Raw genomic sequence first — 14,792 nt, forward strand, 5'->3', positions numbered from 1 at the left:
TGAGCCAAAGAGCCAGGTACCAAGTTCAACCCCTGGTCTTGAACATAAAAAAAAAAAAGTAAAGAAACTAAATCATCATCATCATCTCATCGTCATCACGAGCAGAGGACCATGTGGTGCCCAGCCAATATGCTGTTAGGAAAGTGGTAGAAAGTCTAAGAGTTGGGGCGGAAGGGGAGGTCTTTAGGTCATTGGCGGGGGGGGGGGGGGGGGGGAGAGGGCAGGATGCTCACAAGGAGATTTGGCCGTCCCAGCCCTTTCCTTAATGTTTGAGCAGGAGCTGAAAAATCTCTCCCGGTGCTGGTAGTGAGTGAGTGTAAGGCCGAGGCTGGTGCAAGTAGTGCCCACACAACGTGTCTTCCATCTGACGTTCTTTCTTCTTCCCGCCCTCCCCAGGGAACGCGGGGCTTGCGTGTGACAGAAAGCTGAAAATGAGACTTCCTTGTGGCAAATGCGGGCCACAATTAGAAGAGCAAGAAAAGGGGAATTCCCCCTGGCGCAACATTTTCCAGCTGAGCTGTGCTTGTCAGGGTAAACAGCACTGAAAATAATCACAGTTGCTTGCCACTTGGAATATTATTATCAGAACAGTTGGTGGATATGAACTGTTTTTCAAACAGGCTATCAAAACAAACCCAGGCAGAACATCTGTGAGGCTGCAGGGCTGAGAGCTGGCGAAGGAAGGAAGCCAGAAAGCCGTTGTCGGCGTCTCCGTCAGGTGCTCCCCAAGGCGGGCAGAGCGGCCTGGTGGTCAGCCCGGTGAAGGGGGGGCCCTGGAGCCAAGGGAGGCTCTGGCTTGCGAAGTCTGAGCAGCAAAGCACACAAACCCTGCCTGGGAACTCGGGCAAAGGAGGCCCGGAAGCCCTGTGCACAGCAACCACTCCAACCTGGGGTCAGCCTGGAGTTGCAAACATCAGATGCTGTTGAGAGCCAAACACTGAGATCTGCCTGCTTTATTTATTATGATGTGTATAAAAATAACTAGTAAGCGCCCCTCCTTCCTTGTCTCTCCAACCCCCACACAGAGAGACGGTGCTCTACAGCCGCTCTGCTTTATTTAGCTTATTGGGGTGTTGTTTTTTTTCTTTTTGAAAAACGTTGATGAGCGCAAGGATAACAACTGTTTATTGTTTAAAAGTCTGGATGCAGCTTCGGGACTGAGGGGAGGCACTGGAACTTCCCCAAAGGGGAAAGACTGCAGAATTGGGGGCTGGGAGCCCCCATGGGGGACCTTACCACCACCCCTCCCTGAATGCTGAGCCCTTTTTTCCTTCTTGCTGACCCAGGGCAAGGAACAGCTTTCAAAACACAGTCTTCAGAGGACTCTTCCAGGGGGGTTGTTTGTGGTCTTTGTGTGTGGTAGGATTTTTTAAAGGAATTTCCACAGGCCTAATGGCTTCCTTCCCTCTAGTCTATCCTAAATAAACTTCTAACTGCCCCCCATCTCCCTCTTCTTGGGTCTCCCCAGCACGTAAGGTGCTTGTATAAGAGCTAACTACAGCCCCTGATTTCAGAAAGAGGGCAGGCTAGAAGTATGGGGTGACAAGCTCAATCACAGCGAGGAGTGGGGAGCGTTTGACGGCCCCCCTGCACTCCCCAATCCATTTCATTAGTACTAATTATGACATCTGACTTTGCAAACCCAAAACGGCTCCTTGAGCACGAGTCAGGATGCCCAGTGCGGGCTGGCATTGGGAAGCCCACAGGAGACCTAGCAGCCTACACTGAGAAGCCAAGCCCCAAGCTTCTGGAACCATCTTCCCCTGCTCCCAGGGGAAGACCCCATGGCTACCAGGCGGGTACCACCCAGCCACCATGTCTCCTGATTTCTGTAAGCCACCTCTGCGCTGTCTCTTCTCTTCCTGTTCATCATGGGGTTCCCATGGTTCTGGCAAGGTTGCAGAGCCCTCTACTCACAGCGGAGGGAAGGGTTGCAGAGGACACTGAGGCAAGGCGAGGCGGAGGGGGGCAGGAAGAACGGGGTGGACTCCTTGTGGGGCCTCCCTTGCGGGCTTCATGAAAACCTTCTTTTTGAGTAATCTCGGGTTCTTGGAAAGACCACTGAAGGAATGGGGGTGGGGGGTTACTGTGGCAGTCAGAAGTTGGGGTGGATGGAAAAACGAGACAAAACAGACATCCAAGGTGGAAGCTAAGCAAGCTAGTGGCTTTGAGGGAAGTGGAGGTTTATGTCAGAGGGGAGGAGTCAGGGATGGAGGTGTTCAAAGCAGGCCTGAGAGGGACGAAGGGGGGAAGGATGACGTTCAAGGCCAGCCCAGGGACAAATTCATGAGACGGCACCTCCACCAACAAGCTAGGAGTAAAACTTATCACAGCCACAATCCCAGATCAAAATGTATGACCCTCGCTGAAAAATGATTAACGCACGAAGGGCTTCCGGGCTTGACTCACGTGACAGGAGTAACCAGCAAGCATGAAGTCCCGAGTTCAAACCCCGGTACCACCCAGAAGCAAATAAATACAAGCGACAGAGAATTTCAGCCTCCCCAGCACCTGGAGATGGAGATCGCCCAGCCCTGAGCCACCAGCCCCTAGGACAGACGCTAGGGCATGTTTTGTTGTTGTTTGTTGTTGTTGTTGTTTTACAGTGCATTTATTCACACAGGGGACGATTTTCCAAGTTTCTCCTTCCTCTCCCCCAGGAAGGCCCCACCTAGATGTTTTCCATTTGCTGCACTTTTCTCGAATGTTACACATTTGTTTCTTGGTTGTGTGAAGGAAACGCAGACACAGCACATGCCTACTTAGCAGGCCCCAGGGCTGGGGTGTGTGAAGCCTCCTCGGGAGGAAGGGCGGCTGGGGGCGGGGGGGACCTGGCAGCTCCCCGCCAGCGCTCCAGACAATGAAAAGGGAGTATATCTACTTCCTCCCTGGGACTGTCCCAACGGAGGATCCCAGACCCAATGACTCCAAACCCCAGGAATGAGCTTGAAGCTCTGGAGAAGCTGGGAGGCTGAAATGGAGACCTGGCAGGGTTGAGTCCACCTTGAAGAGTCTTCAGGAGATTCTGTTCTATGACGCTTTGCTGGCTCCTGGTGGTTGTCAGAAGCTTTGATGATCCCCAGTGTGTGATAGCAGTGTCACCCCAATTCCTGCTTTCACGTGGGATTCCCCTGGTGTGTTGTGGGGGGGGGGCTGGGCCTTGAACTCAGGCCTGCCCACTGTCCCTAAGCTTTTATGCTCAAGGCTAGTGCTACCATTTTGAACCACAGTACCATTTCTGGGTTTTTGACAGTTAGTTGGAGATAAAAGTCTTACAGACTTTGCTGCCTGGGCCAGCTTTGAACTGTGATCAACAGATCTCAGCCTCCTGAGTAGCTAGAATGACAGGTGTGTGTCACCGATGGCCAGCTAACTGTCTTGCTTTTCATAAGGACATCGGTCACCCTGGACTTGGGGCTTATGCTAATGTAATGTAACCTCATCTGGACTTGATTTGCATCCCCAAAGATCCTGTTTTCAAATATGATCGGATGCCCAGGCTTCAAGCGGAATTCGATGGGACCAATACTCAACCCAGTGAAGGTACGGCAGGAAGGGAGTAGGACAAAAAGAAAAGAGAGGATAAGGGAACGCATGCCCGTGACAAAGAGGCCAAAATAAAACGAGACTGAGATGACAGAAAGGAAGAAAGGGAAGAAAGCGAGAGACGGAAAAACAAGGGGAAGAGAAAGGCAATTCATTTTTATTCCCAGAACCCGGGCTCATTCCTTCATCAGGTCATTTTTAAGTCTGTCCTATGTGAAACCCTTTGCAGGTCACATGACACGGCAGGAAGTGAGTTCGAGTCCTGCCCTCTGGAGGTCACCGCGCCAGGGAGCGGGCACTGTCTCGGGCATCATTTCATTCTCACGGCGACTCACAGAAGACTGGAGAAAGCCGATGACTTGCCAAGGTCCTGGGGGCAGTGAACAGGCAACGGGACCGTTGGACAGGCTTTCCTTGGCTCTAAGTCTGAGCCCTCTCAGGAAAGAATATCATGGCAGGAAATGTCCAGATCTCCATGTAAATGGGGCCAGGAAAATGCCCTGCCCTCCCCTGAAGAAGGAAGGGGCCATACCTTCTCTCACCCAAGACACGTGCAGGAGCCCTGTCCACAGAGCCGCCTGCCTCAGCCTCTCAAGGGGTCTACAGGCCTGTCCAACCGTATCCTAACATGCATGCAAACCATATGCCGAACAGGCTAACTTTTAATGCCCCAAGTCCTGTGTTCCCCCCTGCATAAACATGCATGCAAATACACAGGAACGTGCACACACACACACACACACACACACACTTCTGCATGGTGCTCTAGCCACATGCCTGTATTCATTCACACATGCAGCTATCTACAAAGCACCAATATGTGCTCTTGCAATGCCATACTGGCACCAGACGCCATGTCTTAATCATACCACCCACTCAGTGCTTCACTTCCCCTCCCCTTTATCTCACTGAGGCAATGTCTTCCTCCATTTCTGCCTAACATTTCTGCCTTCTTCTTTCAAGAAGACCTAGTCCATTGCACCCCATGTTCATGGCTGCACTATTCACAGTAGGCCAAGTCATGGCAACGGCCCAGAAGTCCTACACTAGATGAGTGGATCCAAATGGATGTGGTACCTATACACAATGGAATTTTACACAGCCTTTAGAGAGAATAATATTATGTCATTTACATTGAAATGGATGGACCTAAAACAAAGCATGTTAGGTGAGGTGAGCCAAGCTCACAGAGACAAATGGCATAAGTTTTCTCCCATATGTGAAAGCTAGGTCTAAAATATACTGGGATGTGATAAATTATACAGGTCTTTAGGCTTTCACAGGAGACCAAAGGAAGACACTCTTAGGGGAGGAACACAAAGGTGCAATGCCTGTGCTTCCTAATCATACAAAATAATATTTATCAAAATTAATTACAAGAAATGGAAACAAGGGCCCCTTTTACTTTGTTGTTTTTTTCTTTCCTTTTTATCTGTTTGTTCATTTTTTTTTCTGTCTTTGGGAGGGTAAAGGTTGCACAAAAATGGAGGGACAATGGGTAAACAAATGCAGCAGTGGTACCCAATAGAATTTAAAAGTAACTATACAACTTGTGAGTGGGATCAGAGGGAAAAACTGAGAGAAAGCGAGGGAGGGAGTGACATTATCCAAGAAGAAACGTACTCATTACATGACTTATATAACTGTCACTGTTCTTTATAACACAAAAGTAGAAAAATAAAAAAAGAAAGAAAACAGGCCTGCTCCAGCAGCACCCCCTCCAGGAGACCTGCTCCCTTACACGTTGATCATGTGGCAGCCTCTGCAAGGTAAATCCACGCGTGGAGAATGAGCATCCTGAGCCTGGTGCAGGAAGCCAGTGTTTGGCAGACGAGGGTGCTGAGCATGCTCAGTCTGCCCTGCCTCCTCCAGGAGTCCCCAGCCCACAGAACCAGCCGGCTGTGCATGGTCACAGGTGACAGGCTGGGTGCCCATCAGGCTCCCGCACAGCCGATGGCATCCCCCGGAAAGCAGGAATGGTTTGATCCTCCACGGTTGCATCTGATACTTGCAGTCCAACGAGGACATGATAAGGAGAGCTGGCTTCCTTCCTGATCTCCCTCCCACTTGCTGTGAGAAAAGGAGAAAGAACTAACTTAGAAGAGAGGCTCACCAGAAGAGATGCCCACCACGGACCCATCCAGCCCCACCCACTGGGGCCATGCTTGCTCTGCTCCTATCTGCCTCTCCTAGCGAGTAGGTTGAGGAAAGGAGGTCCACTCACAATGAGTGGCAGTGCCTTCCTTTGTCCTTCACCAAGCTGCAGGACAAAGAATCAGGGAACAAGATATTCTTAATTCTAACCAGTGGGGTTTACCCTTTTTCTCTCTCCTTCCCTCCCAACACACAAGTTCCCAATTCAGTCTTCTGTAGAAATTCAACATACATCCCTCCAGCAATTCTATCTCTTAGAGGCATCCAGGCATGGTGCAAAAGGTTGTTGTTTTTTTTTTTTCCCTTCTCCTCCTCCAGTTTATAGAACCAAGTCCTGGGGAAATGACCTCACAGAGACATGCCACCAACACCAAATGAGAGCCATCTGTACAGATAAAACAGAAACTCTTGGGCCACAGCAGGAGAGATGTGTGGTTCATTCATTCTCAGAGGGGCACTTTATGCTTGGTTTTCCTTTCTTTTTTTTTTTCCTCTCTCTCCAACACAGAAGACGCCTCACTCAGCATAGGAAACAGGAAGGAACCCGTTGTTTTAAATAGCAGAGAGCAGAGAATTGACCCATTGTGGTCCGTCCATTTAGAGAGTGCCGGCCAGGGGCAGCCTGTGCCATTCTACATTCCCAAGACTCAGGTCAAGGGGTACAGACAGGCGTTTTCTTCAACAGCCTGGAACAATATCCAGCTCAGGCTTTTCATAAGGGAATTGGTGAAACCTCAGCTTTCACCTTCCTAGAAACTTTATCAGACTGCTGTCTTATAATGTAAACAAAAAGTAAAACTTTGAGAAGACCAAAACAAAAACACTCCAGTAAAAGCTTAGACGAAAATGTGGCAGTCAGACAGCATCCTGTGTTTCCTTCTCTATCCTTGAGCAGACAGGGCTGGCTGCAAACCTCCTTCCTTACCAGACCCGTGGCTTTTTCTCACTTTTCTGGGGTCTACAGCAGCTGACTCAGAGGTGGTATCTGCTAGGACCAAGAGCCCCAGACAAAAGTAAGTGTGTATGAAAGGAAAGATGACCCCTCTCCATCCTAGCCCACCAATCCCATCCCACGGCTGTCGGGCTCAGGATCTCAGGGGTTAATCGGTCTCCAATCCATCATGATGACAGTCAAGCATACAAATTAGTCCTGCCCAAAGCTGTCCTGCTCTCAGAATTTAATTGTCTGCAAGTGCTTTGAATCGTGCCGAAGGTTCAGGCCGGGAGCCAGGGCTCACGATGGACCCCAAGGGAGATGAGAGCCTAAGGTCTCCTGTGCGGCAGCTGCCATCCCCTCGGCATTCTGTACGGTCATTGTCAAAGCCGACGTCAGGGCCATCTAACGCCCAACGCATGAGCCTAGGGCCTTGGAACTGACCCACCCGTGTCTTCCTCTGGGCCACTGTGACCACCCCCAGCCTTGTGATCATGGTTTGTCCTCCCCAAGCTGTCCCTGTACTCTTATTTCCCAGAGGTGGGGGGCCAGCACCGAACCCCCAACCCAGGAATGTCTTCCGTAGTCCTTGGGCTCCTATTTGGGTCTAACACTGAGGACGACCACTACCACCAAGGAGAGTGAGCAAACCACCTTCTAGAATGCATTCCCATGATTCCAAGGGAAATCAGCATACCTCCCAATGTCATGGAAGCTGCGTATGCTGTTCCTCCCTAGGATCCTAAATGGACTCAGTAGGCGATCCTGGAGATTGTACATGTGAAGAGCCTCTCACTTTTTCATCTTATTGAAGCCAAAGATGTCTACAGGTGTCAGTGCCAGACAAAGAATGGGTCTTCTCACAGACAAAATGTGAGAGTAATCATGTAACTTGTTGCCTGAATACACACTGCTGGAGAGTGACATGGAGAGCTAGTCAGAGTTAAGCCAGGCAGTAGGTGTAGATAGTGAATGTTCAAGGCAAGCGAAAACACCTGGTCTAGCTCTGAACTGTGCACAGACCCTAAATCGGTACAAGACTCGGTGGTTTATTTATAATGCAATATCCAGTAGCCAACAAGGCAGAGGGGATTGAGGAAGGAGAAAAGAGGCCATCAGAAACCAAGAAAAATCAAGAACAGGGAGAGAACCAGCTCATTCCAGAAAAGGCTAGCTCTGGTACAGACTTGGGTAAACCCAGTTTCTTCCTCTTGTCTGGGCTGCTATCAGCACAGACCCTGAGTTCTACTAACTTCCTCCTCTGCTGCCAGAGACAACAGAGTCTTGACTTGTAGAACAGGGCTTCAGACTCGCTCCCTCCTCTTCTGCCTACATCTGAGCCTATCAGAAGACAGGGCCTCAGGTCTGCCACACCCATTCATCTTTGGCATCCTGTCAGAAGGTCTAGGCCAAGTCTAACATGGTAACATGTTCCTATAACCCCAAAACTCTGGGGTTATAGGAATAACTCTGTCTAAAAAGAAAAAAGAAATGGAAAGAAAAATATCCAGTCAGAGGAAAGCACATTCATCCGTTCTCACAGCCAGTGAAAGCCAGATCCACTGCTAGGTATCTCCCCCGACCCTAAGCAAAGGCTTAGAAGTTCCAAAGCCACTACCGCTGGGCCCTGGAGGTTCGGGCCTGTAAGTCTCGCTGCTCAGGGAGCTGAGATTTGAGAATACTGGTTCAAGTCAGCCCAAGTAGACAAATCTAAGAGCCTCTTCTCTACGATTAACCAGCAAAAAGCCAGAAGTGAAGCTGTAGCTCAAATGGTAGAATGCCAGCCCTGATTTTAAAAAGGCAAGCAAGAGTATAAGGCTCTGAGTTCGAGTCCCAGTACCAGCATAGAAGAGGGAGAAGAGGAGGAAGAGGAAGAGGAGGAGGAGAAGGAAGAGGAGGAGGCCACCCTTTGAGCCAAAATTATCTGAAGTAAATCTATGCTAATCTTTTCTCTTCAGATCCTAAAGAATTTTTTAAGTCTCTGTAAGAATAAAATATATCTTAACATTTTTAAGAAAAAAATGGAAGGTTCTTTTTTCATTTAAAACCTAGAACTCTTTTGATCTACTTATAAAAGAGGTTATCCCCTTCTAGGTTAGAAACTCTTAACTGACCTAGAATAGAATATTCAACAATATACCTTATCCTAAACCTTTAAAAAAAAATGTTCTGAACTTACATTGCATTGAAATGAGGCCAAAGTGCGTAGAAAGATAAAATTATTCTTCTAGAACCGTAATTCTCTTGATTCAAGAAAGCTATCACATATAAAAATAACATACCACTTGAAAAAGATTCTCTATGTGATAACAAAAAGGAAGGAAGGAAGGAAGGAAGGAAGGAAGGAAGGAAGGAAGGAAGGAAGGAAGGAAGGAAGGAAGGAAGGAAGGAAGGAAGGAAGGAAAGCTGGGGGTATGGCTCAGGTGGTAAAGCACTTGCCAAGCAAACTTGAAGCTTTTGAGTTCAAACTAGGCATTGTCACAAAGAAAAAAGAAAGGAAGAAAGAAAGGAAGGAACGAAGGAAGCAAGCAAACAAGGAGAAGAAGAAAGAAAAGGAAAGAAAAAGAAGCATGGAACAAACATATATTTTATATTCTTATATAAATTTTACTGAATAATAGATTAGCACTTAAAATCAGGTGTTCTGGGAAGAGTTGCCATTTATTATTCTTCCATTTTTCTGTGTTGTTGCTGTTAGTGGATTCACTTGTGATGTCCCAAAGCAAAGACTTTTACTCTGCTTGTATTTTTGCTGTATGTCAGAAAGATGCTCAATAACTATTTGATCCCTAGATAAAAGTCATATTAAGAGCCAGGTTCTGGTGGCTCACACTTGAAATTCTAGCTACTCAGGAGTCTGAGATCTGAGGATCCCAGTTCAAAGCTAGCTCAGGCAGGAAAGGCCATGGATTTGTGTGCCTCAAAGTGGAATAGCACTAAAGCTTAGGGACAGAGCTCAGGCCCTGAGTTCAAGCCCCAGGAGTGGAAAAAAGAAGTCAGTAAGCATCAAGTGATGATAATAAATACAAATGGATTTGATTTCTTTAAGTCTTAGATGGAACCAAAAAACAAATATCTAATAATTTTCTGTTTACAAGAATTAAATCTAGGGATGGAATTGTAACTCTATTGATCGAGCATTTGCCCATCAAGCACAACGCCTTGGATTAAGTTCTCAGTACTGAGAAATAATGAATTAGTTAATTAAGCTAGAGTGGACACAGACTGGCGTGAATCAGTTCTCCTTTTGAGCTGTTGTGTCTTTTAAAAATAAATAATGCCTAGATGACTTTTTAAACATACTATGGAACAAATATATACCTTATTTACAAAAAATAAATAAATGCACACCTTACTTACACAAAAAAGTAAATAAATGCAATTTTGTGCATCATATCCCCTGAAGACAATGTTGAAAGCAAATATGGAGAACTGATGAGTGAGACTCTGGTGACCACACCTACATCCGTTGTCGTCAGTGGACTCAAGCTCAGTAGAAGCGTTGACTGACAGTAGAAACATCTCCCTATAATTCTGCACCCGAGTGTAAGGCAGTCCCTGCAAGATATAACCCACTTCCAATAGGAAGTGTCATTTAAGATGAAATGTTAGCAAAATCAAACAGGATGTCAAGTTCATTAAAGGCCATTGCTTTCCAAGTTCTGATCATGAAGACAGGCGTTGCTGACTGGCCCCGACGTTCAACGCTCGGTGGCGGGATGCCTCTCTTTCCTCAGCCAACTACTTCCCAAGCCCCTAGGAGGCCTAAGACCAGTTCTGGTTGGCTCAAGGGCAACCTGACACTAAGCCCAGAATTCCCACCTTCTTCTCTCAGGCCCTGGGCTGAGTCTACTGCTCCCAGCTCAGTCTCCATTTGTTAGTACCTCTTTGATCCTTTTGACAAACTGACCTGGGTGAAGTATGTAACTAGGTTCTGATCAATTGATCTGAATTTTCTCCTTCCCACTGGCTGGATTACAGACAAGATGGTAGAGGAAGTAATCATCTTAGACCATGAGGTAAACTTGGGAAATGGAGCCTAACACAGTGGAGTAATAACATAGAAAGAGACCTCAGGGCTGTGCAAACTTTGGATAAACACAGATCTCCCCCCTGCCCCAGACTGTAAATCTAAAGACACCAGAGAGAAGAGGTTAGGAGGGGATCAGCTCAGAAGGGCACGCGAAGCGCAAAGTTCTTAGCAGCTCAAAGGTATTCGAGTTCCTGTTTAAGGTTCCTTCCAACAAAGGCTGGGATGAGACACTGGACCCTCCGAGGAGGCAATAGCAGCTGTCACCTGCTATGTAGCCAAATGCCACTCTGCTTTGTATTAGCTGGAGCGTGGCCCTCTCGACTATGCGCAAAGACGCCAGAGAATTCATGCTGGTGTTAAGCCAGGTAGAATTAGCACTCCTTCTTGCCTTTATCCTAGATTAGCTTAATAACTGTCTTTGTAGGTCTTATTCAGAGCTTCTCACAATTGCTAGTAAATAACTTCTTTGGCTCTACATGCAAGAGAATCAACGACAAATGCACCTCAGGAGCCCAAATGGAAATTGTTGACACAAGCCAGATGTGTCTTAAAATGCCTTTTAAACATTCCTGCGGGACGTTCTGGTGTAGGGACCCATGTCTGACTGTCCTGGGATCACTTCCTCCCAAGCCCTGGCTTTCAACTCTCTCCGAGGTCCCTGGAAGGAGAATGCCCCACAGTCCTTCCCAGAGCTAGCAAGGAGGGCGGGGGGGGGGGGGGGGAACTGCATCTCCCTTCTGCAAGCTGCTGGTCGGGGGTGTGGGGGGTGGCGGGGCTGGGGAGCCCTGAGGGGTCACAGCTGCGCAGACCTCCCACCCACAGCTCCGATGGCTCCCAGAAGGAGCACGGAGAGGAATCCAAGACAAATGGAGTCAGGTGTGGAGGAACCAAGCCAACTTTAACAAGATACCATGGAGACCTTCCTGAGTGGTCCCTGAGACATCACACACACACACACACACACACACACACACACACACACACACACACACACACCAGAACTTCTGTTTCCTGCTCAGTGATGAGTGGGACTGTCAATGGAGCTATCCTCTCCATCACCTCCAAGCCGGTGAGTCGGATTTCTCTTCCAGTCTTCCTCCATACCCAGGACAAGCCTGCAGATTTTCCATAGAGCTTTGGAGACTTTTCAGTTGTCATGTCTGGTCGTCTCTGCAGCAACTCCTGATACCTCGGGTCCTAGTAAGCAGAGGGAGATGTGGAAGGCACACAGATCACACCGGCACGCTCCCAGGATCATACTGGAAATGCAGGTCAGCCTGCCACAGAATGCCAACACGAGCTCTGCAAACACTCCTCCGTGCACACCCGCACCGGGCATTGGTGTTTACAAAGTGTTAGAGGATGAGTGGAGAGGCCAGTTGTATACCACACATACTGGAATAGACGATTAGATATTGCTCTTGGAAAGTCATTGGGTGATGTCCCTCTCAGGGTCTCTACTCTTGCTCTGCACTCACACCAGACATGATAACTTGTCCACCACAACTTGTCCACCACAGCCATCTCCAGGTTTTCCTCATTGTCCACTTCACACAAGCATGGGCTTCCTGTTCTCCCAAGATAAGCCATTCCTCAGTAGCAGGGAAGCAACATGAAGGAATACAGTGACTCTGACAAGCTCTTTGCAGGAGTGAGATAAGGTCTAGATCCATGAAATCAGAGAGGGCAAGCACAGCCAGTAATCCAAAGTCACATCTCCTAGAAGCTTCTACAAGCAATTTTCCTTCCTGCTGACAATTACAAGATACAGAAGGAAAAGACTCTGTTCCTCTCTCCTGGTTGGCCTACCTCTGATGGAGGTACGAGAGGGTCCACTGATGACCAATGGACGGACATGGCCCCACGCCACAAAGGATAGACGACAGGATGAGAATCTGAGGGCGCTCAAGTCCCCACAGCTCGGGACCCATTTGTCTTGGGCTCTCTCCTTTGGTGGGACAACTTCGTCTCTTGATGGAGGCACTTTGTGAAACATCATCTGGTTCTTGTTGTCAAAAACCATGGAGCCACCTTTATGGATTCCCTTTGCTAGGAAAACGCCCTTCCTCCTTGATCACAGTGCTGTCTTTTTTTTTTTTTTTTTTTTTTTTTTTGGCGCCAGTCCTGGGCCTTGGACTCAGGGCCTGAGCTCTGTCCCTGGCTTCTTCTAGCTCAAGGCTAGCACTCTGCCACTTGAGCCACAGCGCCGCTTCTGGCCGTTTTCCGTATATGTGGTGCTGGGGAATCAAACCTAGGGCCTCCAGTATCCGAGGCAGGCACTCTTGCCACTAGGCCATATCCCCAGCCCCCACAGTGCTGTCTTGAAGACATCTAAACTAGCGGTGCAGAGTGGTCTTTCAAGACATTCGTCCACCATTTTTTTGGCCTTCTGGGTCACTGAAGAAATCTTTCTCCTTGCCCCAGCAATTCGTCTCAGAGTCACTGGGCCCTTTTTCAAGTGGCAAGGAAAGGTTTTGGGTTCCGTAACAAACATTTGACATCAGCCAGCCTTTTTATCACCTCACATCCTCTCTTTTCTCTGTGTTCTTCTCACAGAGATGAAAACGTTCTCATTTTCTCATGCAGTGAAGTTTAAAGGGCTCTTTTTATTGCTTGATTCTCTGCCAAAACCATGCCTTTCATAGTCTCATTTTGTATCCCAAAGAGCTGACTCGAGATATTTTTCTAAGACAAAAAATAATCCTTTCCCTAAGAGGAATTCTAGCATCGACCCTTGATAAGGGGTGTGTGTGTGTGTGTGTGTGTGTGAAAGTAAAATTCAGAGCAGATCCCACTGAGGAATCTCCAAGAGATAATAACCTCCACAAATCATGGAGTTTCCCCAGTTGATCTCGCTCAGGGATTCACATCTTAATTATTACAGAACCCTAGAGAGGCACTCCTAAGAGTTTTGGCTCCACGCAGGGGTGGCCTCTTCCCAGCTTTGTTTTCAGGAAGTGCGAGGCCTTGCCGTAGAGATTCCTGCCCTCTGATCTCAAACTTTCTGCCCAGCCTCTCCTCCCAGTGCCATCTCATGGACACGTGCTCTACTCCAAGCAAAGGAAAACGGGTTTCCTCCCCACAATCCCAATCTCTCATCTTCATGAGGAAATAGTGGTCCCTCTTCTCGTGCACTTCTTCTTATGCTGCGTAGGCATGCTCTTAGCCCACCTCCATCCCGAGAACCCACCTCATATGCAATGAACTAACTCCTGCGCAGCCCCCCCCATCCCCACCCCTGCACCAGGCGCTAGCTAGGCTGGGGGTTCCGTGGGATCTGGAGAGATCGGGGGCTTAAGGTCACAAAGTTAACACGTGGCAGGGGAGAAAAGCATTCTAGGGAAACAAATGACTAGACATATAATTAAACACATCTGAGATCAGAGCACTGGAGCTCTCCTAAAAGGAGGGGGATAAGGAAACAGTGTTCACCCCAAATCCTCCGAGGGTGCAGGGGAGGGTGTGGGGTACGGAGAGATACAGGCAGGAGCACACACTGGCAGTGGGAAGAACCTGGCTTCCAGCGCTGGCACTGACTCTTCCATTGGTGAAGCCAGGAGCAAGTCACTTAATCTCTCAAAGCCTCCAGTGTTTTCATCTGTAAATCTCAGCTAATAATGCCTAGCGTCACACCTGGGGATCACAACTATCGAGCAGAATGTTAAAAGTTTCACCACGCTGTAATGTTAAACCATACAAAGGGAAATGCTAGGCTATGTGCAGAGTTTCAAAGCAGATAGTGAAGACTGCTAACATCATCTTGAATCCCTTTGCTTATGCCAAGGAAATAAGAGTAGAGGGCATTGGTGGTTCACATCTGTCACCTTAACTACGAAGGAGATTGCGATCTGAGGATCCTAGTTCAAAGCCAGCCCAGGCCTGACAGTCCATGAGACTCTTATCTCTAACCACCAAAAAGCAGGAAGTGGCTCAAGAAACAGAGTGCCAGCCACGAGCAAAAAGCTAAGGAATAGCACACAGAGCAGTAGTAGCAGAGCTGGGGAACCTCTGCCCTTTGCCTTAGCCTAGTGAGAGAAGGGGAGTCATCCCCAAAGCTTGATGTGTGGCCCCTAGAGTTGGGATCTATGATTGGTACCCAACTGCTGCCCGGTAAACCAGAGCACC

The sequence above is a fragment of the Perognathus longimembris genome, chromosome 18 (genome assembly GCF_023159225.1).
Source record: "Perognathus longimembris pacificus isolate PPM17 chromosome 18, ASM2315922v1, whole genome shotgun sequence".
NCBI classification, from domain to species: Eukaryota; Metazoa; Chordata; class Mammalia; order Rodentia; family Heteromyidae; genus Perognathus; species Perognathus longimembris.